General features: G+C 41.1%; 1 protein-coding gene and 1 long non-coding RNA gene across 9 annotated transcripts in view; one reads left to right on the top strand and one right to left on the bottom strand.

Moving 5' to 3' along the window:
• The window catches only part of LOC139807967 (lachesin), a 268,286-nt gene that overhangs the window by 14,579 nt on the left and 243,266 nt on the right, over window positions 1-10,441 (bottom strand). The gene's annotated exons all lie outside the window — the stretch shown is intronic.
• The window catches only part of LOC139807968 (uncharacterized), an 82,411-nt gene that overhangs the window by 28,637 nt on the left and 43,333 nt on the right, over window positions 1-10,441 (top strand). The window lies entirely within an intron of this gene.

Raw genomic sequence — 10,441 nt, 5'->3', positions numbered from 1 at the left:
CTCGTTTAAACTTTTACTGATATTATAAGCTCTTTTAATGTAAAACATTTTTAAAAGCTTATAACACATACGCGCTGTATAAATCGATGAAACTGATATAATGCGGTAATATAAAAAGTTTGACGATAATATCTCTAGTACCAATATATATTTAAAAATCACAATGAATTATTCATCTATGTTAGAAGTGTTATTAAGACGTTTTGTCGTCAAGTCAACAAGTCATCTAACTTTACTTCCACTTTAAAATTGACCGAACGAAAATGACATCCGCGCAAACACATCGTACCGAGCGCTTGCAAAATATGTTGGTAGAATACGCCGGTGTCACTCGCCATGTACGATTTGCATATCTCCCTCTACGTTCATTTACATGCTGAACGCACGAAAAGACTGTGTTCCTCGCTCCCATAATATCATAATATTAACGCTTCGTGTACATTTTAACGCGATTCGGAAAGCGTATATAACGCCATATCGCGCGGAATCGCTTGAAAACGCGCTTGTAAAATATTTTCAAGACGCTCGAATCTACGACGTTAATTTCTCGGGGAGTGCGATCAGACTGTAAAATAACGAGCAATTGCGAAGGCGTACTATTAAGGTGGTGAATAATTTATACCGTGAACGCTCGGGAAATCAGTATAGGGCGTCGCTAATAGCTCGCAGTTCCCGAGGGAGCTTACGATTAATCTGATTAATCAGCTCGATATGTGTCGATAATTAATCACACGCTACATAGGATTAGATGTTTAGGTTAGATATTTTTAATGCATAGGCCTTCTTGACAAACAAAGTAATCTGTACCTTTTCTTTCTCATGCAATATTCAAACGTTTATCTTTCGGTTATTAAATTGATGACCCAAAACAATCTCCTTTTTCGATGTGCATTACATATTCTGTAAAGAGCAGATCAAAGCATTGAAAAAGTATATGGCGCAGATATATCCATCTTAATCCTACGCATATATTTTCTTTAAAGCTGTTACATTCCATAAATTTGACTTACGCATCACTTACAAGGTGAACGGCTCGCTTAATCTCTTTTTCCAGAATTCTGACTGTTCTACAAAGCTCGTTATCTCGGTAATTACATGCGGGTAGGTTAAACGGCGGCTAGAAATTGGCCGTGCGAAACTTTAAATCCCGTTTAGAAATTTCACGGTCTATATTTTCGCGATACCTTTCGACCGGATCGACGCGCGCGTGTGCGAGTTCGTGAGAGAAAACTGTATGCAGCTTGACTCGGCGCGTTGCGAAAAGCGACATGGGACGAGCGACGCGCGGGGAAAGTAGAGAGGGTGGGTTGAAGGCTTCTGGATAAGCGAGAGAGACCGGAGTTTCTAGCGGAACTTTTCGTCCCAAAATCCCCCGGGTGTGTCTCGAGTGCCATCCCTGATCCTGGCCTCAGCCAAGCGAAACTACAGCGGAGAGATCTCTTTGCTTTTTCGATAGACATGCGCCATCGGGATGCACCGATGCGTTCGTCGGAATATTGCGAAACGCTATCCGGGATTATCCGAGAGATGCCTCCCGAATTCCAGACATAATTCTCGCGCGATTAATTATTAAGAATCGTCCAGAATCTCCGGCGTGGCGTTTCCAGCTTTAACGTTCCTATTGGATCAAAAAATGTCTCTTAAATTAATTATAATTATAAAAGAGAAAAATGTGAGTTTCATTGCTTGTGATCTTCCTTCTTCTCTAAGCCTCACATAGAGTTAGAAATAACCACACAGATTAAACAAAGACGAAACACTTATAAACATCATAAAGCAAAGATCATATCAATTATATCTAAAAATATAAATGTAATTCAATATCGATGTGTCTAAGTATGTCAACTTAATTAAATATCAATGTGCCTAAGAATATAGGTAAACGTAATTCAATATCAACGTATCTAAGAATATGAACGTAATTCAATTTCCACATGTCTAAGAATGTAAAGGTAATTCGCGAGGAGAGCCGATTTATCATTCACATATCACATTCTGTGTTCATAACGATTCCAATTTTGGCGAATCGCTTCAAGTCAAATCAAATTTTACGACAAGGATATCGTGGAATACACATGAGCACATCGTATAAATAAAACAACACATGACGCACAAAATGTATTTTACGATATCTGTCTCAGCTGTCTCTCTGCGCAATATCGACAAAAGTTTTTCCCCAACTAGTGCTCACGCATTTATTCACAGCGAGTATATCAGCCACTGTCGCACGTATTACGTTCTCATACCAAAGATTCCCAAATCAATGATCGTTTCTTCGAAGCAGCCGCGGTGGATAATCTCAAATTGGCCACGGAAAAAGAAAAGAGCGGAAAAGACGTGTCCATCTCTTTTCCTCCCGAATGTTTCCATAAGATTTTATTTACGTTGCGGTCCCTGATTTATCGTCGATCCGGCTCACGCATTCGCGTTCGCGCTCGCGCCACTATATTTCCCCGTACGAATCCGTATACGGAAGTGTATACCGGGAAATATATCGGTCGTTCCAGCGTACCGTAGATGCAACGTAGAGGGGGTGGGCGGAGGGTGCCGCCTGCAGGCTTCTATCGTGGACACGGGGCGGTATAACAGATTACTCCCTATCACGTCCAATATGTCAAGCCGCGCGGACGACGAGGAGTCAAGCATTATATTGCAAAATAAAATGGCTCGCGTGTGGCGTCCCGGTGCATACACACCACATCGCTACCCCGATCCCCGATCCCCGGACATGAAATATCGCGGTGCGCCGCGCCGGTCGGGAACATGATGTGCGTATTATTGGCACTATTGTCGAAGAATTATAAATTTTTTTCATATTGAGCGCTGTGCACGGATATACTCGCCGTCGAGGGCAAAACAAGGCGGGAGGCTGCGCAAATCGCGCACCACTCGGCTGGCCGTAACCAGTCGATAGCGTAATCCCGAAGATTTGACTAAATCCAAGGGTGAGCGCGGCGCGCGCGATATTGACAGGTGTCGTAAGCCCGAGCAAAAACATGGAATATCTTAAGCGATATGTTTTCGGTTACATAAGGTTGATCGGAGCGAGACGCTTATATCTTTCGTGCTATCGTTCATCGGAAAAATTCACTTCGAAGTAAATGCCGAAGTAAAAGCGCTACCGTTTTCATTGAGATTGAACAGGGGTGAACCGTTTCTCGGTGTACAATATTAAAACGTGACGTTTCGACATTCGACACAATGTTGTAGAATATATTCCTGTAATAAATAAACAGTTACGCTCTCGCACGTTGTCAAAAGTATCGTTCCACTCGCCGTAAAATATCGTCCTGTCATAGCTTAATGTCAACAAATATTTATATTCACGGTGTTACAGGAACGCGAACATTGTAGCACGCGGGCGAAATGTTTCCGCCTATAAACGCCTTTCGTCATTCCGCATCGTTAAGCTTCGCGCGCCGCGCCTTCACGCACACTGCCGCGTTATCAATCTATTTTTCTCGGCGCCGCCGTCGCGCCATCAGCTTTAAGAGACGTGCCGGGGAGCCGGTATAACGTTCGACGGGGCGCGGAAATGAGGTCGAAGGGAATAAGGGGGTTATTGAGTTAGCGGTGTATATCGCGCTGCGAAGAACTCCCCGTGAAGTGCTGTGATAGTCTCGGCACACGGAATTTGCGACAGTTAAAGTTGTCGCCGACGTGGCCCATTTTCGGGACGGCCCGTATCCACACGGCGCATTTCCGAACTCGAAAGTAAAGATCGTAAAATGAATTTTATCGAAAAAAAATTTTTATGCTTCAAGGCTATCGGTAACGTTAAAAATGATTGAGTGTCAGTTACTCTGACACTTACGACGCATCAAATACGCGTTGATTACACATTTGATTATTATATATTTCTTCATTTTATTGCTTTCTGAAAGGTACGTTCATACGAACAATACAAATTGTAATTCATCGAATAAACGAACAAGCCGCATCAACGGTGAATAGCAATGACAATGAATTAACAAACGGAAAACAGGCAGCATCAATTTTCAATTTAATCACGAGCCATTAAATTAATGTTATCTGACGATGATGAAATTACCCGTGGGACCGAGTCGAGTTTCCGCAAAACGGTATACTCTCGAGCAATCGCCGAACGCGGCGAACGAGACGAATTCACTCGTTGCAGATTAAGACAGAGATACGTCGGGTGTTACGTACAATCGACGATACACGGCAACGTCTTTGTCTCCACGGCTGCTCGAGATCAAGATATATTCGGGCCCGCTTCTTCGTCTTTTCGCTTTCCGCATCCCCCAAGGTGTCTTTAGTCTTTTCCCCCGTGGCGCCGTTGTTCCTCCTCACGTATCAACCGCGCATTCATTTATCAACCCGAAACCTTGTCGTCCCCTTCGTCCGCATGCGGGTGTGTACGTTTGTACAGCCCGGGTCTAAAGACGGCATTTGTATGTGGGCCGGTTAAGTTCGACCCTAATACACGCGGAGGTTAAGACCATTTGCGTCTTGGGAAATCGGAGTGAAGATACTCGACGGTTCTGTCGACTGACCCTCCTACAACGGGAACAAATTACCGGAAAGTAGAGCGGCGTTATTTTCGGCGTATTGGTGAAAGGAAGATATATGATGATGGAGTAATAATAATTGCCAAAAAAGTTACTAGATATAAAAAATACTTGATATATAAATTTAATAGTGACGTATATATTAATCAAACGATATATTTTGTAATATCAGTTGGTATTTTATAACAATATTGTTGTTTATCGGCAACGATAGAACACTCGGGAAGATTATAAAATACAGAGACAAATTGTTAATCCGTTCAGTGGTTGATCCACATTTTAAATGTGTTATCGGTTTTTCGTTCATTGCAATTTTTGTCCCGATTTTCATGCTGCCGCACAACGTTTCGATGTTCGCATTTTGCTTGTGGCCACTTTGCCTTTGCGCACGCAGGTAAATCCAATAATATCGTTACGCTTAATCCAACGTGACAGAAGCAATGTAACTAAATTTTGCCCAAAACAATGTCATGCAGCTTCGTTGAAAAAAATATCGCTGCAAGAACCGTGTGTCGTATGGTCGGTGCGCGACTTCATTACACGTGTGAGGTGCCTTAGTGACGGGAGATTAGTTTTCTGACATTTCGGATATATCAGCGCAAACGACGCGATATGTCCGATGCGACAACGCATCCGGGACCGCAGTTGTGCCTTAACAAATTTTATTCGTGATAATTTGTGACAAGGAAGACTAATATCTTGCGCTCGTGCGTGTCGGCCGCACGTTCATTTGTCACGCGCAACGCGACCGTACGAGTAACTAAGTGTGGCATTTGTGCAGCATAAACGGCCCATTATGATTAGATGAGAGAGAGAGAGAGAGAGAGAGAGAGAACAAATGTTTCTACCTGTTAAATAGCTATTCTTGGATGAACTCAGACCGTTCCGCGTTGTCTGAATAATTCCATGCAGTTTATTAGCAAATTATAAATAGGTACTCCACGTTCATATATGTATTTCTCCTTCGGAATGTTTTTGGAATGTTCGTTCTCCCGTGAGAAGTGAATTGTTCAAATCTGATATTTATGTTATATCTTGAGTACAATGTATTTTCGCTCAAATATTGGTTTATAAGTTTTTGTCACAAATTTGAAAAAACTCAGATTTAATAATTCTAATTTCCAAATTTTGCAAACCTGAAAATATTGTACTTGTTTTACCCGTTAAAAAACAGTACTATGTCACGACTCATGCCAGTACAGATTCATCGGGCCGATAAAAATATTTTTCTTTTCCTCAGCTACCCACACACACCCTTCGTGTAACTCGGTCGCGTGTCAAGAATCGGCAGACGACGCCTATCGTCGTGTTCACTAGGCGAGTCAAGGTGAGCCAGAAGCCGGAAAATTTTACGACGGCATTTTCTCGTTCTTGATTACCACTTTGACGTCGGAAAAAAAGAAGACCCTGCGGCGGAAAAGCGTTTTTCCGCCTTGTTGAGAGCAAACTGCGGAGGCAGAGCGCGGTGGAGGAGAAGGAAAATGCGGACGAGCCGGGTAACCCAAAGAGAAGGGTAAATCATCGCCGCATGTATGTTTCTACGCTCGCTTCACGTTGCGATTATTCACAAAGTGCACTTAGCTCGAGACGAACGGACGGACATAGAACGAGCAGTCCCGGCACTTTTGTACTACTCGACTGCTTCTAGAAGGCTAAACGTTGACGTATTATTTTTACGTGTAGGGCACGATAGTATAGTGCATATATATCTATGTACAAACTAAAAAATTATTTTTTCTTATTTTATTCACAGTTTTTCGATATTTTATTATTTCGTTTTTACTATTTATAGTGAAAAAAAGGTTTCTCGCGAATTCCAGAATTCTTTTCTAAAAAGGACTTTAATTGGATAAATAGATGTCATTTCAAAGAACGTCCAGAGTACACAAATTATGACAAATTATGTTCTTATAACAAGGAGAGATCTGTTATACAGCAAGAAGAACTAGAATTTAAAAAAATCAAGTTAAAAACTCGCGGTGTGTACTGGTTTTACTTACATTGGAAAATTTTTTTACGCAAATAAAAATATCTTACCTACGAATAATAAATAGGCAATTTGCAAAATTTATATCAAGATGCGAATCGATGCAACGACGACCTGAAGATACGTTTCATCCTCGCTGCGCATTACCCTGATTACGTGCTTACAAACTTGTGACGGCATGTAACAAAATTTGCTTCCTCGTTTCTTCAAGCGGACGACTCGGCTCGTTTGCCGTTACGCTCTCGTTGCTGTACCGCGTAATTCTTGTTTGATGCGGAAATGCGATCCTTTAGTGAAGGCCGCTCGAAACCGCTCGGTTGCGTCGTGCATTGCATACGCGCTGCGCAAATATGCAAGCGCATTATGACCGTTGATACTAGCGGTAGTATCAATCCTCTCCCTTTCCCTCCCTCTCCCTTCCCCTTCCTCCTCCCCTCTCTCTCTCTATCTATCTCTATCTCTTTTCGCGCTTCCTATCCCTCTGACTATAATATCCCGTGCACTCCGAATGCCATTCTAATTAGTTATGAAATTCCGCCCACAAACGATGTAAGATACAAGGATAGTTACGCAGCGATAATGGAGCGAATAGCCGAATAGTTTAAGCACCTGTTTTAAGATCTCATCTATCTTTCACTCCTGAATGTGACGTTGGCATATCTCCGAATAGTTTCAGCCTTATAAAACATTGATTTGCTATTAGATAAATTCTTAGAATCGTATGTAATATATACTAATTATCAATTTATCGCCCGGCGCTTACTGCTATCTCTCACAGTAGATAATGACATGATATGGTCAGCCATTGGAAACTTTTATGTACTGGTATCGTATTTCTTCATAGTATTATCGCGCATTTCTCGTAGATAATTATATTCAAACTTTATACTTCGCTTGTATCCCACATCTTCAAACATAATCACGAGATATTATTTGATTTAAAAATAGCCAGCTAAAATAAATATGCCTGTAATATTCATGACAACATGATGATTATCATAATCATTTTATCACAATAATTTAATTTAATTAATTGCCGTTATTTGTTAATCGACTGGCGAAAAGGGGCTGTTATTAATACAGTAAACAGTAACGGAAAAATAGTTAATATTATAGATCACGTAGCTTCCTCGGGCTTGTTTAATCGCCACGCCGCGCATGCTTCGATTGCACACTCGAATGCGAGTGGATGGACGCGCGATCTTAACGCCACGGCAAGAGCTTTATTACGGCAACAAAGATTTATTATCGTAACGAACGTCGACAACGTCGTAATCCTTAACGAGCCGCATTTATAATGCGGCGGTTCGACCGCCGCTTAGGCAATCGGCCACCGTAGAATGAACATCGTTGATGCAAACCACGCCGCTGTTGCAGCAATCATCGACGGTGCAACGATGACTGGGCGTGAGTTCGACGCGCTATGCAACGGCGATGCCGAGGGTAATGTAGCGTAATGCTTCACCACTCGCGAGAGTTATTGTAATCGACTTCGCACGTACACGCCCATACCTGACTGCAAAAGACGCGTCTTTTACGGGCGCCCTCGTGCATTAACGGCCATCAAGTACTTCCCTGTAAACGTGTCATCGAAGTAGCGAGTATAAAGATTTAAAAGTCGAACGACGAACGATGTGTAGAAAAATGCTCGGGAATATTCAGCACGTAAGAAGGAGATTTTTTAAAATTCGTATTATATGCGCATTTCACACGAGGTGATATTTATACAACTTCTTATTTATGCAACTTCTATGTTCGGTTGTGTAAAATTCAAGCATACCTTCACAAATAGATCTCAAACATATTAATATTTACCAAACCATGTTCTACACGTTTATCGCGAACATCAAACAAGAAAAGTTCATCATACATATTAATCGTATTTAAATATAACTTCTTCTTATAAATTTTCGACGTACCTATTATATAATTATAGTACACAGAAAAGAGTTTACTTTTTCATATAAATTATGGGTATGCATAACGGTGATTTTTTTTTACTTCGCTTGTATTTTTCTTCTACAATTTCATTCTGTAAAATTGGAGAAAATCTGACATGTAAAGCCGTTACGCCGCAGGCGCTTGCTTGTAACTTCTCGATGATACGCCCATCAATTAACATCGCATCCGAGCGACCTGGAAACTTGCCGGGCGACGCGACGTACCGCGGAAAAGCCGCTCGTTGCTACGCAGCTACATGAGTCACGTATAAGGGCCGAGGGCTCCTCACTCTATCATAAACAGAACCATCCCGAGAACTTTCCGCGTCCGGGGACCGTCTTCGTAAGTAAGGACATTAGCATAGCATTCGCTACATTGCAGCTTACTGCATTAAACGCATGCTAGAGAGAGAAAAGAGAGAGAGAGAGAGAGAGAGAGAGAGAGAGAGAGAGAGGCAGAGAGCGCGGACGGTAACGAGAGACCGAGACGCATTTATGCCAGGGGACCAGAAACTTAAATCCCTCGGTTTTTCGAGACCGGCAATCTCGTGCACTTGAATAATTAATATTCATGTCTCTCTGTGACCATCGAGTCCGAATCGATGCGCCATTTAACGCGCTAGAAACCTGGCACGATTTTTCAACTGGAACTCGGATTGACAATCAAAGTAAAACGTATCTCAATTTCAATTTCAATTATGCGCGGTCGACAGCAATTAAATGAACGTGACGTAGAATTTTATATTATGTAATATTATAATGCAAGAACGGAAATAAGTAAATAAGTAAAAATGGTTAATTCAATAAAAAAGATTCTACTTTAAAGTATAACCGAAGATATACTTTTAAAGATAAGAAGTCCTATTTATTTAGCAAATAATTAACTGTATAAAATGTTTGTCTTGATGTTTAAAATTGCGTCACTTTTCAAATTATTTACGTAATAAAATAATCAAATAATAACACAATCAAATATGGATTTATATTATTAAGTACGCCAATAATATTAATATGATTGGTCAAAGCGTTGTTTGTTATACTCAATTAGGATATTATTTATAATGCCGTTATTGCCGTCAGTAATAAGCTCAATAATGCGAAACTTGAATTTGCATACTTTTAGAACCGATCGGTCGATCGGTTCACATTATAATGATAAAATGCAATTTTTTAATATCGGATTAAGATTATATACCATTATGTTTTTTCATCACTGTCATTATCGATTATTTCCTAATGCGATGAACGACGAAAACAATAGCGTCGGTAATTACATCGGGTTAACGCTATGAACGAACGAATGTTTGCATTGCACGAATGTAACTCGGTCAATCGGCGCCCATCGTTTACCGCGCAGACACTACAGTTATCTGTTTGAGTTGGCAAGATATATTGCCGGGGAAAAACCATCGCGTTTTCCGATCAGGAATGATTTTGCATTAACGCGATTGGAACGTTAATATTTCATGAAAGGCGCGAGCGGGATTCTGAAATTCTGCATAATTGAGAATCCAGCATCGTGCCCCTCCGTAACTACGTTGCAGATCGGTTTGCGCGCGGCGTGCACACGTATTCATATCGATCGGCGAAAAATCGTTCGGCGCATTTCGATCAATGGAGGCATTACGCGGCCGCCGAATTTCCCCGCAATCTCTATTTCACGTTCCACGATGCACCCGCCCGTGAATGCATTCGTTTCGGAGCGCCGCGTCAGAAATCTTCCTGTCACTCTCTTCCCCCACACGCATACGTTATTTAACTAATTAATATTTTGACGATTTTAAGAAAAGTATATTTGATTAAATTTTAAAAGTGGATTTAATTGTACTAGGCGAATTATATGTGAGCCAAAAGAAGACTTATATAATATAATATCATTTCACGATATAATATTGCACTGTGAAGTGCAATATTTTATATAACTAAATACAGTTTCCAAATATTTAGAAGATCCTTGCAATTTGTAATCTGTAACTTGTAAT

Source organism: Temnothorax longispinosus, chromosome 2 (assembly GCF_030848805.1).
Source record: "Temnothorax longispinosus isolate EJ_2023e chromosome 2, Tlon_JGU_v1, whole genome shotgun sequence".
NCBI lineage: Eukaryota > Metazoa > Arthropoda > Insecta > Hymenoptera > Formicidae > Temnothorax > Temnothorax longispinosus.
This window is presented reverse-complemented; position numbering and strand designations above follow the sequence as displayed.